This window comes from Pipistrellus hanaki, assembly GCF_964339955.1.
Source record: "Pipistrellus hanaki genome assembly, chromosome: X".
Classification (NCBI taxonomy): domain Eukaryota; kingdom Metazoa; phylum Chordata; class Mammalia; order Chiroptera; family Vespertilionidae; genus Pipistrellus; species Pipistrellus hanaki.
In genome coordinates, this window is record NC_140524.1 from 72,862,445 (window position 1) to 72,880,475 (window position 18,031).

Here is an 18,031-nt window from a genome sequence, read left to right on the forward strand (position 1 = left end):
TGCCCTCTTTCCCTCTGGTAAAACAACTGCTTCTGACCCATCTGCATTGACCTGAAGTAAGGGGGAATAGCCCGGGGCTGGAAATCTGTGCCCCTGCAGGTGGCAGTGAGGAGGAGCCAGCAAGCCAGGCAGGGCTAAGGCAGTGGAAGGAGAGGAATTGCCCACCCACCCCCACAAGCTACTGGCACCACTCCCCACACTAGTCTGATCAAATGATCCTGGATAACACCAGGATGTCCCTGCAGAGCCCAGCTTTTGTTTGGTCCTACTATGTCTTGTTCTGTTCTATCAGTGGGGGAAGGGAGAACAGCTCAGAACAGGGACACTTTAGGCATGAGACTCAAAGCAAACCCAGCCTCTGGGCTAAGGAAGCCATACCCATTGAACTACTAGGGGTTTCAACCCATAGATTCTCAATTGGGTTGTCTAGGGCCAAAAAGGGACAGTGGTTCACATTGCTTACCTTGCACCAGAGACGCTCCTGGAAGGCCCAGGATAAACACACCAAAGGACCAGATTCAACAGCATCAGAGCAAAATCCGGTGAGCTCCACAAATAGCACATTCTAAGTTTTTTGAGTTTCTGAATGTGTATGGTTTTGGTTTTAGGTCTGTGTGTGTGTGTGTGTGTGTGTGTGTGGTGCCTCTTGTTTTGTTTTTGTTGTCTGTTTGTTTTCCCCCTTCTTTTTCTTGCATATCTTTTTTCCCCTTTGATTCTATTATCTTTTTATCTCTATTATTTTTCTCATTTTATTTCATTTTTCTCTTCGCTATTCTTTTTTCATTTAACTTTTCCTATCTATATATTAATATATCCATTATTACTATACTTTAAATTCATTATTATTGTTTCATTTAACTTCAGTTTCCTTTTTTTTCATTCCTATACTAATTATTTTAGCTTCCTTCTTGCCCCCATATTGCCAATTTTTTTACTTTTCCCTTTTTCTTTACATACCTTCTACATCATTGGTCTCATGTATTTTAGTATTCTTTTTAGTTTGTCTTTCCTTTGCTTTCTCTTTCCTTCTTAGATTTTACTGTTGTTGTTTGCATAGTTTGATTTTTGTGGCATTTTTTGTTGGGTCCTATTGTGTCTTGTTCTGTTCTGTGAGCACCTGTAATGATGAGGTGTAATGACAAAGTTGGAATTGAGCGTCACTGTCAGCAAGTCAGAAGGGTGATCCCTCCCACAAATTGGATATCATTGATCAAGTCTCGATTAAACCAGGAGAGCCCAAATAATGCACACAAGGGACAATCATAGAGCATCCAGCTTATGAGATCAATAGACTCCCATTGGACCTCTCAAGACACTTTCTACCTAAGGCCATCCCACAAAGAATGGGAAACAGTTCTATTTAATACATAGAACCAAATACAGAGACAGCTAAAATCGGCAGACAAAGAAACAAACCTCAAATGAAAGACAATGAGGAGTGTTCAGAAAAAGAACTAAATTTAATGGAGGCAAGCAACCTATCAGATATAGAGTTCAAAGTAATAATGATAAAGACTGTTAAGAAACCTAATGTAGGTATGTGTGGCCATTCTCTGTGTAGGTACATACCCTTCTGCAGAAGTAAAAATATTTGCCTTGCTGTCTGGCTCCCAAGTATGCTTTGTGTTCTACCAGGACCCCTGATTTGGGGGGTTTGCTTGATTTCTAAAAATTTGGGGCTCATCCAGGATCCCATTTGTTGCTATGGGGCCATTGGACCCCTCTTCTGAGTGTACCCCACTGCCAAGTTGCAGTGGCTTCAGTAAGGAGAAAAAGCCACTACAGCTGCCAGCCAACTACAAGCTCAGGATTGAGAGTCAGCCAGCAACACAGGAAGAACTCAAGCAAGCAAGAACTGCTGCAATCAGATTAAAGGGCCTTCTAGCTCAAAGCCCTCCTCTTAAGTTTCCAGTTCACTGCTACCTGACTGGGAGACCTGTTCATTCTAATCAAGACTTGGAAGACAAACAAGTTGGAAGCCTACTATGAAGGACCACACCTTGTCTTATTTACTGCTGTTTGAACAGCAGAATGAAGTTTGACCTATCACACATGGGTTAAGAGTGGGACTACCAGCTTCTCCAGATGGAGACACTCCAACTTGGATAGGTATACAGGACATAACCCCTTGAAATTAATGGGGGGGGGGGGGGGGACACACACACTGTAAGTTGTCTTAAAATCATCATGTACTGGGTTCTCTGGAAAAATGTGGGCTGAGGAAATGTGTACAATCTTGACCATGCTTACCTAGTTAAGTTATTGATTAATGTAATCAAGGGCAATAAGCCCATAATACTTCAATTTGATGCCTGCCAAGTTATATTATGTGGAGATCTAAACAATCAAAGGCAGCTACAGGCCTACTCCATTTACATGTGTCCTTATACCTCACTGAGAGTGAATGGCCTATCCCTTGTCCTACCTGAAATGATGAATGGTGTTCCACCCAATACTAGGGCTGCATGACCAGCAGATAAAATGTTGCCACATAAAGACTAGAATACATTTGTATAGAGGTACTCCTCCCAAAGCTTACCAGAATTTACAGTATGATCCCTTGCTCTTAACTATAGATAACTTGATTGACTTGGATATTTCAGCCTTTAGGCCAAGATATTGTCTAGGACTAGGTTTAGGAGTAGATGTCACAGGAGAAGATAGCCTAAGAAAGTTTGCTCTGAGACTGGTAGCCCAACCCAAGGACACTGCCACCACCATGCAAAAAGATAAGGAAATGAATGCCTAGGTCAGTGGTCGGCAAACTCATTAGTCAACAGAGCTAAATATCAACAGTACAACGATTGAAATTTCTTTTGAGAGCCAAATTTTTTAAACTTAAACTTCTTCTAACACCACTTTTTCAAAATAGACTCGCCCAGGCTGTGGTATTTTATGGAAGAGCCATACTTGCGAGCTGCAGTTTGCTGACCACAGACCTAGGTGGAATGGATTAAATATTCTGTATGTTCCATAAATAAAAGTGACTGTTACACTTGCATGGCAGGAAGGCTAGAGTCTCAAGTAGTCCAATTTCCATTCGGATGTTACTCAGGGTGGAATGTATGCTTGCCCTGCATGAGAAGGAAACTGCCTGAGGAAATGCTTCTTGTAAGACTCTCTCCCTATTGTTTCCATCCAAAAGAGGTAAAGAGCAAGCATCCCCCAAAATGATCCGACCCTCATCCCCTGATGTAAACTATACCTCCTGCCTCTCAATGTGGGGGAGACAGAACTCAGAATTTATGGTAAATGGTTGAGTATCCTCAGAAGTCAATCATTCTGCACTATCGATATTCCATGCTGATGTCTGGTGGTATTGCGGGGGACTATTAATTGTGCCTTTGCCCAGCAATTGCAGTGACACTTGCTCTCCAATGCAACTGGCTATCCCTTTCACTTTGGCATATTATAAACCCTTTTCAATGGACATACAGAAGAGAGAGTCCAGAGAGCTCCTTTGATCCCCATTTTTAAACAGATTCCACTGGGGTTCCAAGCAAAGTGCCAAATGAGTTTCAGATTGGTATAGGATTTGAATCTGTCCTGTTCTGGTGGACCACTATAAACATGAATGTGGATTGAATTATCCTATATAATAAAAGGGTAATATGCAAATTGATCCTAATGGCAGAATGACCACTCAACCAGTCACTATGAGGCTCACTGACCACCTCTTGGTCCCTTTCCCTGGCTGGTAGGTTCCAATCGCCTGAATGATTCCAATGGCAAATGGGGAACTGGGGTTGGGTGGCAGGGGACACAGGTGATGCCCCAGCCCCACCAGTCACCCCACACACAGAAGGCAATCCACGGCAAGGGCAGGGCCAGTGAGCGGGCAGGAATGGCCAAACTCTTGTTCCCTTCCCCTGGCCTTCAGACTGCAATCACCCAATGCCCAATGGAGAACAGGGAACTGGGGTGGGTGATGGCGGGGGGGGGGGGGGGTAGGAATTACAGTGATGGGATGTTATATCATCCCATGTATAAGAGGATTAATTGAAACTGCATTGACCAAATAGCAACATAATCTTCTCCAGACACTGCAGAGCAGGAAAGTCAATGAATGTTAGCTGACTTTGAAGAAAAGAATTAAATAAGAAAAGGGGGAGAAATTGTGAGAATAAACAAAAAATCTTTTCTGTCAAAGAAGGGAGTTTAGGCAACCACCATTTTGGCTCGAGTGACTTGGCAGCCACCATTTTGCCTTACTTGACTTGCGGTCTCCCTGCAGGCCACCATTGTGAAATGGCAAAGGTCAACCCCTTCCTTTAAATTAGCCAGTCAGCCGAAACTGGTTTGGCTCAATGGATAGAGTGTCAGCTTGGGGACTGAAGGGTCCCGGGTTCGATTCTGATCGAACCTTGGTTGCGGGCATATCCCCAGTAGGGGATGTGCAAGAGGCAGCTGATAGATGACTCTCTCTCATCGATGTTTCTAACTCTGTATCTCTCTCCCTTCCTCTCTGGACAAAATCAATAAAATATATTTTTTAAAAATTAATAAATAAATTAGCCAGTCACCCAAGAGTGTGAGCTTAAGCTCTTCCAATCAAGAGTGAAGAACAGATCATGTGTGTCAGGCATAAAAACCTGAGTGGAACACCTGTTCAGTATACGTGCTGCCAGACTCTGTGTTGGTACATACCCTTCTGCAGAAGTAAAGATAGAAAGAAGAAGAAAGAAGAAGGAAGAAGGAGGAGGAGGAGGAGAAGGAGGAAGAGGAGGAAGAGGAAGAAGAAAGAAGAGGAAGAAGAAAGAAGAGGAAGAAGGAAGAAGGAAGAAGAAAGAAGAAAGAAGAAAGAAGAAGAAGAAGAAGAAGAAGAAGAAGAAGAAGAAGAAGAAGAAGAAGAAGAAGCTGCTTAATGAAAATTACAATTCCATGAAAAAGGAAATGGACATCATAAACAAGAACCAAACAGGAATGAAGCATAATATGTCTGACATTAAGAACAAACTGGAAGCCGAAACCGGTTTGGCTCAGTGGATAGAGCATCGGCCTGTGCACTGAAAGGTCCCAGGTTCTATTCCAGTCAAGGGCACATACTTTGGTTGCGGGCACATCCCCAGTAGGGGGTGTGTAAGAGGCAGCTGATCGATGATTCTCTCTCATTGATGTTTCTAGCTCTCTATTTCTCTCTCTTCCTCTCTGTAAAAAATCAATAATATATATATATATATATATATATATATATATATATATATATATATATATAATTTTTTTTAAAGAACAAACTGTAAGAAATTAAATGTAGATTGGCTGAAGCAGAGTACTCAGTCAGTGATTTGGAAGTCAATATAAAAATAAATACCCAATTAGAGTAGCAAATATAAAAAATAAATAAAAAGCAGGAGGATAGCTTAAGGGAGCTCTGGGAAAACACAAATGTAACAACATCTGCATCATAGGAATACCAGAAGGGAAAGATGTGAGCAAGTAACAGAGAACCTGTTTGAGGAAATAGTGACAGAAAACTTCCCCAACCTGCTGAAGGACAGGAGCACAGAGACTTCCAATTAAGATTAACCAAAGGAGCCCAGCCAGCATAGCAAAGCAATTAAGTGCTGACCTATGAACCAAGAGGTCATTGCTCAATTTCTGATCAGGGCCAATCCCCAGGTTGCAGGTTCGACCCCCATGAGGGATGTGCAGGAGGCAGCTAATCAATAATTTCTGTCATCAATGATGTTTTTGTCTCCCTCTCCCTCTCCATTCCTCTCTCTGAAATCATTAAAAGTATTGTTGCCGAGACCGGTTTGGCTCAATGGATAGAGCATCGGCTTGGGGACTGAAGGGTCCCAGGTTCGATTCTGGTTAAGGGCATGTACCTTGGTTGCGGGCATATCCCCAGTAGGGGGTGTGCAAGATGCAGCTGATCGATGACTCTCTCTCATCGATGTTTCTAACTCTCTATCTCTCTCCCTTCTTCTCTGTATAAAATCAATAAAATATATTTTTTTAAAAAAGTATTGTTAATGATAAATGTTAAATAAGGAATAATATTAAAGGCAGCAAGAGAGAGACAGAAAATTACCTACAAAGAAGTTCCCATGTAAATGTCATCAGACTTCTCAATAGAGACACTTCAGGCAAAGAGAGAATGGCATGAAGTATTCAAACTAATGAAAAGCAAAGGCCTGAAGCCAAGACTACTCTATCCAACTAGGCTATCATTTAAAATTGAAGGTGAAATAAAAAGTTTTCCATACAAAAGAAAAGTATAAAGAAGTGCATTACCACCAAATCAGCAATGCAAGAAATGTTCAAGGGACTGCTTTAGGAAGAAGAAAAGGAGAGAGAGAGAATAATAGGCATAAAGAAAATTAAATTGGCAATAAATAAATATCTGCCAATAATAACCTTAAGTGTAAATGGATTGAATGCTTCAAAAGGCACAGGGTGACTGAATGGCTAAGAAAACATATATATACTGTATGTAAGAACCACCTCAGAACAATAGTAACACAAACTGAAAATGAAAGGGTGGAAAAAATATTCCACGCAAATTAAAAGGGGAAAAAAGCTGGGGTAGCAATACTGATATCTGACAAATAGACTTCAAAACAAAGTTCATAGCAAGAGACAAAGAATACTTCTACATAATACAAATTGGAATGATTCAAAAGAGAATATAAACCTTGTAAGCATATGCACCTAATATAGGAGTAACCACATGTATGAAAAAACTCTTGATGGACTTTAAGGGAGACATCAACAGCCATACAGTCATAGTAGGGGACTTTAACACCCACTGATATTACTAGATAGAACTTCCAGACAAAAAATGAACAAAGAAACAGAGGCCTTAAATGACAAACTAGATCAGATAAATCTAACTGATATTTACAAAACATTTCACCCCAAAGCAACGGAATATACACTTGTGGTCTCAAAGGTAGACCACATATTAGGACACAAAACAAGTCTATACAATTCAAGATTAATATAATATCAAGCTTCTTCTCGGATCACAATGGCATTAAGTTAGAAATCAACTACAATTTAAAAAATCAAAAACACTCAAATATTTGGAGGCTAAATAGCATGTTATTAAACAATGAATAGGTATACCAATGAGATCAAGCAAGAAATTTAAAACTTCCTGGAAACAAATGAAAATGAATGCAAAACTACCCAAAACCTCTGGGACACAGTGAAAGCAGTCCTGAGAGGGAAGTTCATGTCATTACAGGCCTACTCCAAGAAATAAGAAAAAGCACCAATAAACTATCTAATCTTACAACTAAACAAATTGGAAATAGAACAGTAAGAAATGCCCAGAGGAAGTAGAAGGAAGGACATAATAAAGATCAGAATGGAAGTCAATGACAATGAGACTAAAAATCAGTACAAAATATCAATGAACCTATTAGCTGATTCTTTGGAAAGATAAACAAGATTGATGAACCACTAGCCAAACTCATCCAGAAATGAGAGTACCCAAATAAATAAAATCAGAAACCAAAGGGGTGAAGTAACTACTGACACCACAGAAATATGAAAGATTATAATCAAATACTATGAATAGCTATATGCCAACAAACTAACCTGGGTGAAATGGACAAATTCCTAGAAACATATAATCTTCCAAAACTCTATCAGGAAGAATTAGAAAACATGAGTAGGCCGATAATAACTGATGAAACTGAAGCAGTGATTTAAAGACTCCCGGCAAACCCTTGTGCACTGCTGGTGGGAATGCAGACTGGTGCAGCCACTGTGGAAAACAGTATGGCATTTCCTCAAAAAATTAAAAATGTAACTGCCATTTGACTCAGTAATCCCACTTCTAGGACTAAATCCCAAGAGAACAGAAACACCAATCAGAAAGGATATATGTACCCCTATGTTCATAGCAGTACAATTTGCAATAGCTAAGATTTGGAAACAGCCTAAGTGCCCATCAGCAGATGAGTGGATTAAAAAACTGTGATACATCTACACAATGGAATACTATGCTGCTATTAAAAAGAAGGAACTTTTACCATTTGCAACAGCATGGATGGAACTGGAGAGCATTAGCTAAGCAAAATCGGCCAGTTGGAGAACAATAAATATCACATTATCACATTCATATGTGGGATATAATAATCAACGTAATTTGATGAACAAGAATTGATCGATCTAAAGACAAATGGTAGGGAAGGGGGAGTTAGAGAGCAACCAAAGGACTTATATGCATGTATATGAGCATAACCAAATGGACACAGGGGCTGTGGGGGCTAGCCCGGGCTGGGAAGGGATTGGGGGGATCAATTGGGGAAAAAGGAAACAGGTATAACTTTAGACAATGAAAATAAAAGAAAAATAAATAAATAAAAACTCCAGGCAAAAAAGAAGGCCTGGACTGGATGGATTTACAGGAGAGTTTTACCAAATATTCAAAGAACTATCACCTATCTTCCTCAAATTATTCCAAAATATTCAAGAAGAAAGAAGACTTCCAAACTCTTTTTATAAAACCAGATAAAAATACCACAAAGAAAGAAAATTATAGGCCAATATCCTGAATTAAAACAAATGCTAAAATCCTCAACAAAATATCCTCAAGCAAATCAGATCCAACAATATATGAAAATACATTATTATGAAGCAAGTTTTATTCCAGAGATACAAGGCTGAAACAATACTTGTAAATCAATAAACCTGATACATCACACAAACAAAATGAAAGATAAAAATCATATGGTCATATCAACAGATGCAGAAAAAGCATTTTATAAACCCAGCACCCCTTTTTGATAAAAACTCTAAGCAAACTGGGAATAGAGGTATCATACTTCAACATATCAAAGGCCATATATGACAATACTACAACCAACAACATACTCAATGAGCAAAACCTGAAAGTGTTTCCCTTAATAACAGGAACAAGATAAGGATGTCTCCTTTCACTACTCTTACTCAACATAGTACTGGAAAGTCTAGCCAGGGCAATCAGACAAGAATAAGAGATAAAAGGCATTCAAATTGGAAAGGAGGAAATAAAACTGTCATTTTTCACAGACGACATGATATTTTATATATATATATATATATATATATATATATATATATATATATATATATCTCTAAAGACTCCCCCCAGCAAACTACTAGACTTAATAAATGATTTTGACAAGGTAGCAGGATAAAAAAAAATCCAGAAATTGATGGCACTTTTATACTAGGTATACTTGTTAACAATGCGGAATTTGTAATCAAAGAAAACATGATAATTTCAAGAGAAACATCAAAAGTGCTTTATTCAAAGTAATGTCCATCACTAGCTACACATTTCCCCTTTTTTTTTCAGGGAATTTGTGGATGCCATCCCAATAGAACTTTTCTTGTTTTGAGGCAAATCATTCAGAGACCCAATTTTCCACTTCTTCATATGCCATATATATATATAATTGATTTTTTACAGAGAGGAAAGGAGAGGGATAGAGAGCTAGAAACATCGATGAGAGAAAACATTGACCAGCTGCCTCCTGTACACCCCCTACTGGGGATGTGCCCACAACCCAGGTACTTGACCGGAATCGAACCTGGGACCCTTGAGTCCACAGGCCGACACTCTATCCACTGAGCCAAACCAGTTTCGGCAACTTCTTCATATGTTTTGAAGTACTGCTCAGAAAATGCGTGTGCCATCTATCGGAACTGGTAATCTGAAGGTCTGGTGAATAAGGCAGGTGGGTTAATACTTCACAGGCAAGATCTTTTAATGTGTCTTTAACTGGTTTTGAAGTATATGATGGTGTGTCATCATGAAGCAAAATTACTCTGCTGGGTCTCTGCCATATTCTGGTTGTTTCAAAGCATGGTTCAAATTGATTATTTGTTGTTGGTAGCGATCAGTATTAATGGTTTCACCTGGTTTTAGAAGCTCATAATACACCACACCTTCCTGATCCCACCAAAGGCAGAACATTGTCTTCTTTCTGAAGTGATTTGGACTTTTAGTCGATGTTGATGGTTGACCTGGATCAACCCATGATTTTGTGCATTTAGGATTCTCAAAATAAATCCAATTTTCACCACCAGTCACAATTCAATGCAAATATATATATATATACTTTCATGCCATTGAAACAACATTTTACTGATGAATTTTCAGTTTTCCATTTGTCTTTCATTCGGTTGATGTGGAACCCATTTCCATTCTTTAAAATCTTTCCCATTGTTTGTAAATGATCAGAAGTTGTTTTCTGAGCAACGTTCAATCTTTTCAAAAGTTGACACGCATCTTCATCCAATAATGCTTGTAATTATTGGCCTTCAAACTTTTTTGGTTGATGTAGACGTTCTTTGTCTTTCACATTGAAATCATCACATTTAAACCAGAGTTCACTAGTATCTTGAGATGGAGCATGTTCACCATCAGCTTCCTGAAGCTTTTAGCAGCACTTTTCTTCAAAATAAAGTAATGAATAAAAGCTTCTCACAAATGCTTTTTTTTTTGCAAGAAACTCAACATTTTTAAGTGTAAAAATATCTATGATGTTAACACCTTCAGAAAATTTGACAAATGAACTTTTGAAGCTTGTTATCAATACAACAAAATAGCATACATATCAAATCACATATATATCAACATATGTATAACTCCATCTATTGAAAATACCTGCATTATTAACTGCTACACCTAGTACATCAACAATGAACTTTCATAAAGAGAAACTAGGCATCTAGCATCTCTTCCTTTAGATCCTGAGCTATGAAGGAGTAGCATAAGAGGCCACCTCTTTGGAACCATGGTGTCCCTTTCCTTTGCTCCTGCATCTTCAAGGCTGCCACTGATGAAGGGAGAGCAGAGAGAGCTCTTCTGTTTTTCTTTATTGGTGCCATCACTACTGGAGACTTGGTAAAAAAAAAAAAAAGCACCTTGGGACTCCAAGGCATGGACAAAATTATGTTAAACAATAGACTAGATGCCTCTCTTATGATGACCAATGATGGTGCATCTATTCTAAAAAGCATTGTTGTTGATAATCCAGCAGCTAAAGTTTTAGTTTATATGGCAAGGATTCAGGATGATGAAGTTGGTGATGGCATTGCCTCTGTTACTATTTTAGCAGCAGAATTATGAAGGGAAGCAGAATCTTTAATTTCAAAGAAGATTCATCCTCAGACCATCATAGCCAGTTGGAGTGAAGTCACAAAGGCAGCAAGACAGGCTCCGTTGAATTTTGCAGTTGATCGTGGTTCTCATGAATGTAAATTCCAAGATTTAATGAACATTGTAGGAACAATGTTATCTTCAAAACTTCTTATCACGAAGATCACTTTACTAAGCTTTAGAAGCTGTTCTCAGATTGAAAGGTTCTGGTGATCTGAAGACAATTCATGTCATGAAGAAGCTAGGAGGAAGTCTGATGGATTACTAATTATATGAAAGCTTTCTGGTAGATGAAAAGCAGCACCAAGGAAATGTGCCTCTGATCACCACCCTTATTAAGCAAATTAAAAATGTTAAAATTCTTATTGCAAATACTGGTATAGATACAGACAAAATAAAGAGATTTGATCTCATGTAAGAGTTAATTCCACAGCAAAGGTTACTAAAATAGAACAAGCAGAAAAGGAAAAATTGAAGGAGAAAGTTAAATGTATTCTTAAGCGTGGGATAAATTGCTTTATTAACATGCAGTTAATTTATAATTATCCTTAGCTGCTTTTTGGTGCTGCTGGCTATTGAACATGCAGATTTTGCAGGTGTAGAATGCCTGGCTCTTGTCACAAGTGTTAAATTGCTTCTACTTTTGACCACCCAGAACTAGTGAAGCTTGGAAGTTTCAAGCTTATTCAGGAAGTTATGATTGGAGAAGACACATTCATTCACTTTTCTGGGGTAGCCCTTGGTAAGGCTTTCACTATTGTTCTTGGAGCCACTCAACAAATTTTAGTTGATACAGAAAGATCTTTGCATGATGCCCTTTGTGGCCTTGCACAAACTGTGAAGGATCCTAGAAGAGTTTATGGAGGAGGCTATTCTGAGTTGCTGATGGCTCATGCTCTGTCACAGCTTGCCAATAAAACACCAGGCAAAGAAACTGTTGCAATGGAGTCTTATACTAAAGCATTGAGAATGTTGCCTACTATTATAGCTGACTATGCAGACTATGACAGTGCAGATCTAGTGACACAGCTCTGAGCTTCCCATACAGAAGGCATTACAAATTTTGGACTTGATATGATGGAAGGTACTATTGGTGATATGGCAATACTTGGCATAACAGAAAGTTTCCAAGTGAAGCAGCAAGTTCTTCTGTGTGCACTTAAAGCAGCAGACATGATTCTGCATGTGGATAACATCATGAAACCAGCACTAAGGAAATGTGTCCCTGATCACCACCTTTGTTAAGCATTTCTATATGCTGTTATGCTTTGGCCTAGTTCATAGCAAAGTTGCTTCAAAGACTTTGATTTCTTAAAGAAGATTGTGGAATCAAAGTTTATCAGTGGTTCTTATATCCTTCAGTTTAGACATTTACCTGACCTTTATTTTAACATAGGTCTAATTTATTTGCTGTTCATTTCCCATAAAATTCAGTTGTTTTAAAAGTCCATTTTTCATATTGTGCATGAAAATAAAAATTTGAACTATTAAAAAAAAGAAATTAAAATATCAATCTCTTTTGCCATTGGGGGAAAAAAAAAAAAAAAAGACTACCGTATTTTCCGGCGTATAAGACGACCCCCTAATTTTACAGTTAAAACATAGGTTTAGGCCTATATTCGCTATATAAGACTACCCCCCACTTCCGAGGCAACACCAGTTCTTTTTTTAATTAAATTTTTAATGAATGACATTTTTTGAACATACCATAATATACCATACATTGATACGATAAATGGAAGGTCTCTTCACAAAATTCGTTTAGCAGCATATCGAGACATTTTTTGTGATATACTCGGAGTATAAGACGACCCCCGATTTTCGGTTGACTTTTTTTCATTTCAAAAGTCATCTTATACGCCGGAAAATATGGTAATAAGATACCTAAGTATAAACTTAACCAAAGAGGTAAAAGACCTGAACTTGGAAAACTATTGGACATTGAAAAAATTAATAAAGAAAGATAACAAAAAAATAGAAGAGTAGCCGAAACCGGTTTGGCTCAATGGATAGAGCGTCGGCTTGGGGACTGAAGGGTCCCGGGTTCGATTCCGGTCAAGGGCATGTACCTTGGTTGCGGGCATATCCCCAGTATGTGGTGTGCAAGAGGCAGCTGATCGATGACTCTCATTGATGTTTCTAACTCTCTATCTCTCTCCCTTCCTCTCTGTACAAAATCAATAAAATATATTTAAAAAAATAGAAGAGTATATCATTTATATGTGAGAATCAACATTATTAAAATATCCATAATGCCAACAGCTATCTATACATTCAATAAAATCCCTATTAAAATATAAATGGCAATAGCAGGGACCAGTTTGGCTCAGTGGATAGAGCGTCTGCCTGCGGACTGAAAGGTCCCGGGTTCGATTCTGGGCAAGGGCATGTACCTTGGTTGCAGGCACATCCCCAGTAGGGGGTGTGCAAGAGGCAGCTGATCGATGATTCTCTGTCATCGATGTTTCTAACTCTCTATCCCTCTCTCTTCCTCTCTGTGAAAAATCAATAAAATATATATATGAATAAATAAATAAAATATCAATGGCAATAGAGAGTAATGCAATGCAAGGGACTGAATCCAAGAATACTATACCCAGCAAGGCTATCATTCAAAATTGAGGGGGAAATAAGGAATTTAACAGAAATAAAATGATTAAGGAGTTTATTATCACCAAGCCAGTAATGGACGAAATGCTAAAGGGACTGCAGGGGGAAAAAAAAAAAAAAAAAGAATAGAAATAGGAATGAAAGAAGGAACACATTCATAAAAAATAAAAATTTCAAAAAAAAAGTACCTATCAACAGTAACCTTAAACATAAATGGATTAAACACTCCAATCAAAAGACATAGCTGAATGGATAAGAAAACATGATTCATATACAGTATTTGCTATCTACCAGAGACCCACTTCAGAAAAAAAGGACTCACACAGACTGATAGTGAAGGGATGGAAAAAATATCTGACAAGTAAAATTGAAAGAAAAAAAAAACTACAGTAGCAATGCTTATATCTGACAACTTAGACTTCAAAGTGAAGGGCATAAGAAGAGAGAAGGATGTCAAATTTATAATACTAAAGGGAACAATTGAACAAAAGGATATAATTCTGGTAAACATATATGCACCCAATATAAGAGCACCCAAATACATTTTTTAAAAAACATTCTGGGAGACATCAAGGGAGAAATCAACAGCAATAAAATCATAGTAGGGCACTTTAATACCCATTGACACCACTGGATAAAAACTCTAAACAAAAATTAGCAAAGAAATAGCAATCCCAAATGACTCACTAGATCCGATGAAATTAATTGACATCTTTAGAATATTTCACCCCAAAGCTACAGGATATACATTCTTCTAAAGCACATGTGTCAAACACAAGGCCCGCGGGCCAAATCCAGCCCGCCAGGCCTTGCAATGTGGCCCGCACCACGCTGTCATCACTGCACTCCGCTGTCAGTTTATGACATTGTCAGTTTATGACTGTTCAGTAAACCATTCGGCCCGCGATTTAGACTGGATTTTAGATTTTGGCCCCTTCTCTGATTGAGTTCGACACCCCTATTCTAAAGGGTACATGGGACATTTTCAAAGATAGACCACATATTGGGTCACAGGAAACATCTCTTCAAATTCAAGAAGATAAATATCATATCAATTATCTTCTCCCATCACAATGTCATAAAATTAGAAATTAACTATAATAAAAACAATGAAAAAAAGCAAGCACTCGGGTATGCTATTAAAAAATGATTGGGTTACCAAACAGATCAGAGAAGAAATAAAAATCATCCTGGACAGAAATGACAATGAAAACACAACAATCCAAAATCTATGTGACACAGTGAAAGCAGTCCTGAGAGGGAAAGTCTACCTCAAAAAACAAGGAAAAAAATGGTAAATTATTTAACCCTACAACTTAAAGAATTAGAGAGCAAGGAGTCTAGAGAAATCAAGATGGCTACTGGCAAGAAGGTAAGGAAGGGAGAGAGTGTGAGAGAGGAAACCATAGAGTGTAGACGTGTGGGGTGTGTGTGTGTGTGTGTGAGAGAGAGAGAGAGAGAGAGAGAGAGAGAGAGAGAGAGAGAGAGAGCTAGGGACAGTTAGATTCTGCAGATCCTTCAAGGGACTACCAAACCGGGCAGTCTTAGACGTCCTCTCACAAAGTTAACACCTCTGGGAGACTAGTGCGGACATGGAGACGAAGCCATCTTGAGAAACAGAGACTAGGATCCTGGTCTCAGACACAAACCAGGACTCTGCAGCCACTGGGGACAGAAAACTGTGACTACAGTTACAGACCAACAGACAAGAATCCAGGCTTCTGGGCAGCAGATTTCTGTGAGTCAAAGAGCCTATCCCCCTCCCCGCTGGCTCACAGGTAGCGCCATAGTAACTGATAGATCCACCCCTCACGGATAGCCCCATAGTAACTGATAGACCCACACCTCACCCAAGCTACAACGACCCTAAGGGGAATTTGAGCTTGAGAGCACTTGGTGGTACGCAGCTTCCCTTTTAAGCAGCTCCCCTTCGGGAAATTTGAGAGTGCACTCACTGGACGCAGCTCTCCTTCTGGGAATTTGAGCTTGAGAGAACGCACACTGAACCACAACACTGCTACTGGAATTTAAGAGACTAGAATCTGCTCCACACAACACAATCAAGCAAGCAAACCTGAAGCCCCTGCATGGTGGCAGAGCCACCTGAGTTTGATTCTGGGCAAGAGCACACGGAAGTCAGGTTTCTGCAGTGCAGACACACCACAGAGCTATTGTGCAACCCATGATAACTAGGGCCCAAATTCTCCTGGCAAGAAGCAGCACTGAGCACCACCAACTTGACTCTCTTTATTGCTGTATGCACCTGGGATCCCTGACTCACAGCTCATTTACACTAAGAACCAGTGACTCCAATTCTTGGCACATGCACACACAGGGACCCTGATTCTAAGTAAGAAGCCGCATAAGGCAACAGAGATTGTTTCACTCAATTATTGTTGTACACACAGGGAAACTCTGACTCCTAGCACGTGATAGGGGACTCATTATCAGCACAAACCAACAGTGTGGTGCAAGCAAGGTCCCTGATTCTAAGTGCTCACAAGAGACCACACTGAATGCTGGGAACACTGACTCTGAGTAAGCATGGTTCCCACAAACCTATGGCAGCCACACTTCCTAGGGTCAGAACACTACAGTAAAACTCGGATGGAGCAAAGTTTCCACAGCACCCAGCCCAGGTCCACGCAAATTGAAGCTTGAATCTTACGGTGATAGTCAAAATGGGGAGACAACACAATCCCCAGAGGGAAGGAAATGAGGAGTCGCCAAGAAAGGAAATTAGTTTAATTGAAGCATGCAACATGACTGAAAAAAAGTTCAGAGTAATGGTCGTGGAATTTTTATATCAGATATAAAATGAGAATGTCAACAACTTATGCAAGAATCAGAAAGAAATGAAAAGTGATATAGCTACAATAAAAACACCAATAGACTAGAAGAAGCAGAGGACCAAATTAGTGAGTTAGAAGATCAGGTACAGAAACAAGCTCAATCTGAACAGCAGTTGGAGAAAAAAATTAAAAAGCAGGAGGAAAGCCCAAGGGAGCTTTGGGACAACATGAAACAAAGTAACATACATATAATAGGGCTGCCAGAAGGACAAAAAGAGCAGCAAGGATTAGAAAATGTATTTGAAGAAATAATGTCAGAAAACTTCCCGGATATGGTGAAGAAAACAGTTACATAAGCACAGAGAGTCCCAAGCAGGATCAACCCCAAAATACCCACACCAAGACATGTCATCATTTCAATGGCAAATATAAATGACAAAGAGAGAATCTTAAAGGTGTCAAGAGAGAGACAGAGAGTTACCTACAAAGGAACACCCATCAGATTATCAAATGATTACTCAACAGAAACACATAAAGTTAGAAGGGATAGTAAGAAATATACAAAACATTGCAAAGCAAGGGACTGAATCCAAGAATACTCTATCCATCAAGACTATCAATCAAAATTGATGAGGAAATCAGGAACTTTGCAAACAAACAAACAAACAAAAAGGCTAAGGGAGTTTATCATGACCAAGCCAGCAATGCAAGAAATGCTAAGGGAAATACTGCAAAAAGAAGAAATAAACAGATAAGAAGGAACACAGACAAAAAAATAGATATGACTACAAACAAATACCTTTCAGTAATAACTTTAAATGTAAATGGACTAAATGCTTCAATTAAAAGACATTGAGTAGCTGAATGGATTAAAAAAAAAAATGACCCATATATATGCTGTCTACAAGAGACCCACCTCAGAACAAAGGACTTACACAGACTGAAAGTGAGGGTATGGAAAAATATATTTCAGACAAATGGAAATGAGAAAAAAGCTGGGGTAGCAATACTTATATCTGATAAAATAGACCTCAAAGTAAATGCCATAACAAGAGATAAGGAAGGCCACTTCATAATAGTAAAGGGATCGATACAATATGAGAATATAACACTGATAAACATATATACACCCAATGCAGGTGCACCCAAATGCATAACAAAAATCCTGAAAGATATCAAGGGAGAGATTGACAACAATACAATCATAGTAATGCATTTTAATACATCATTGACATCACTGGATAAATCCTCTAGACCAGTGTTCCCCAAACTTTTGACATATGTGTACCCCTTCTATAATTTTTGTAACGCTGAGTACCCCTCATACTCTTGAGAACATAGAATTAGGCACAGCTAAGCACAGTGCAGTGCATATCCCCACCAAACTCTGGTGCAACGCATACGCCCACCAAACTCTTCCCGTATCCCTGAGGTACACGTACCACACTTTGGGAAACACTGCTAGACAAAAAATCAGCAAAGACACAGCAATTCTAAATGACTCACTAGATCAGATGGACTTAAC

At 39.0% G+C, this 18,031-nt stretch overlaps 1 protein-coding gene and 1 pseudogene across 3 annotated transcripts in view; both read left to right on the top strand.

The window, feature by feature from the left end:
* The window catches only part of CHIC1 (cysteine rich hydrophobic domain 1), a 153,763-nt gene that overhangs the window by 34,939 nt on the left and 100,793 nt on the right, over positions 1-18,031 (top strand). The window lies entirely within an intron of this gene.
* Positions 9,092-14,468, top strand: LOC311614610 (T-complex protein 1 subunit beta-like; annotated as a pseudogene). The gene has a single exon. The product of its transcript is annotated as a T-complex protein 1 subunit beta-like (transcript).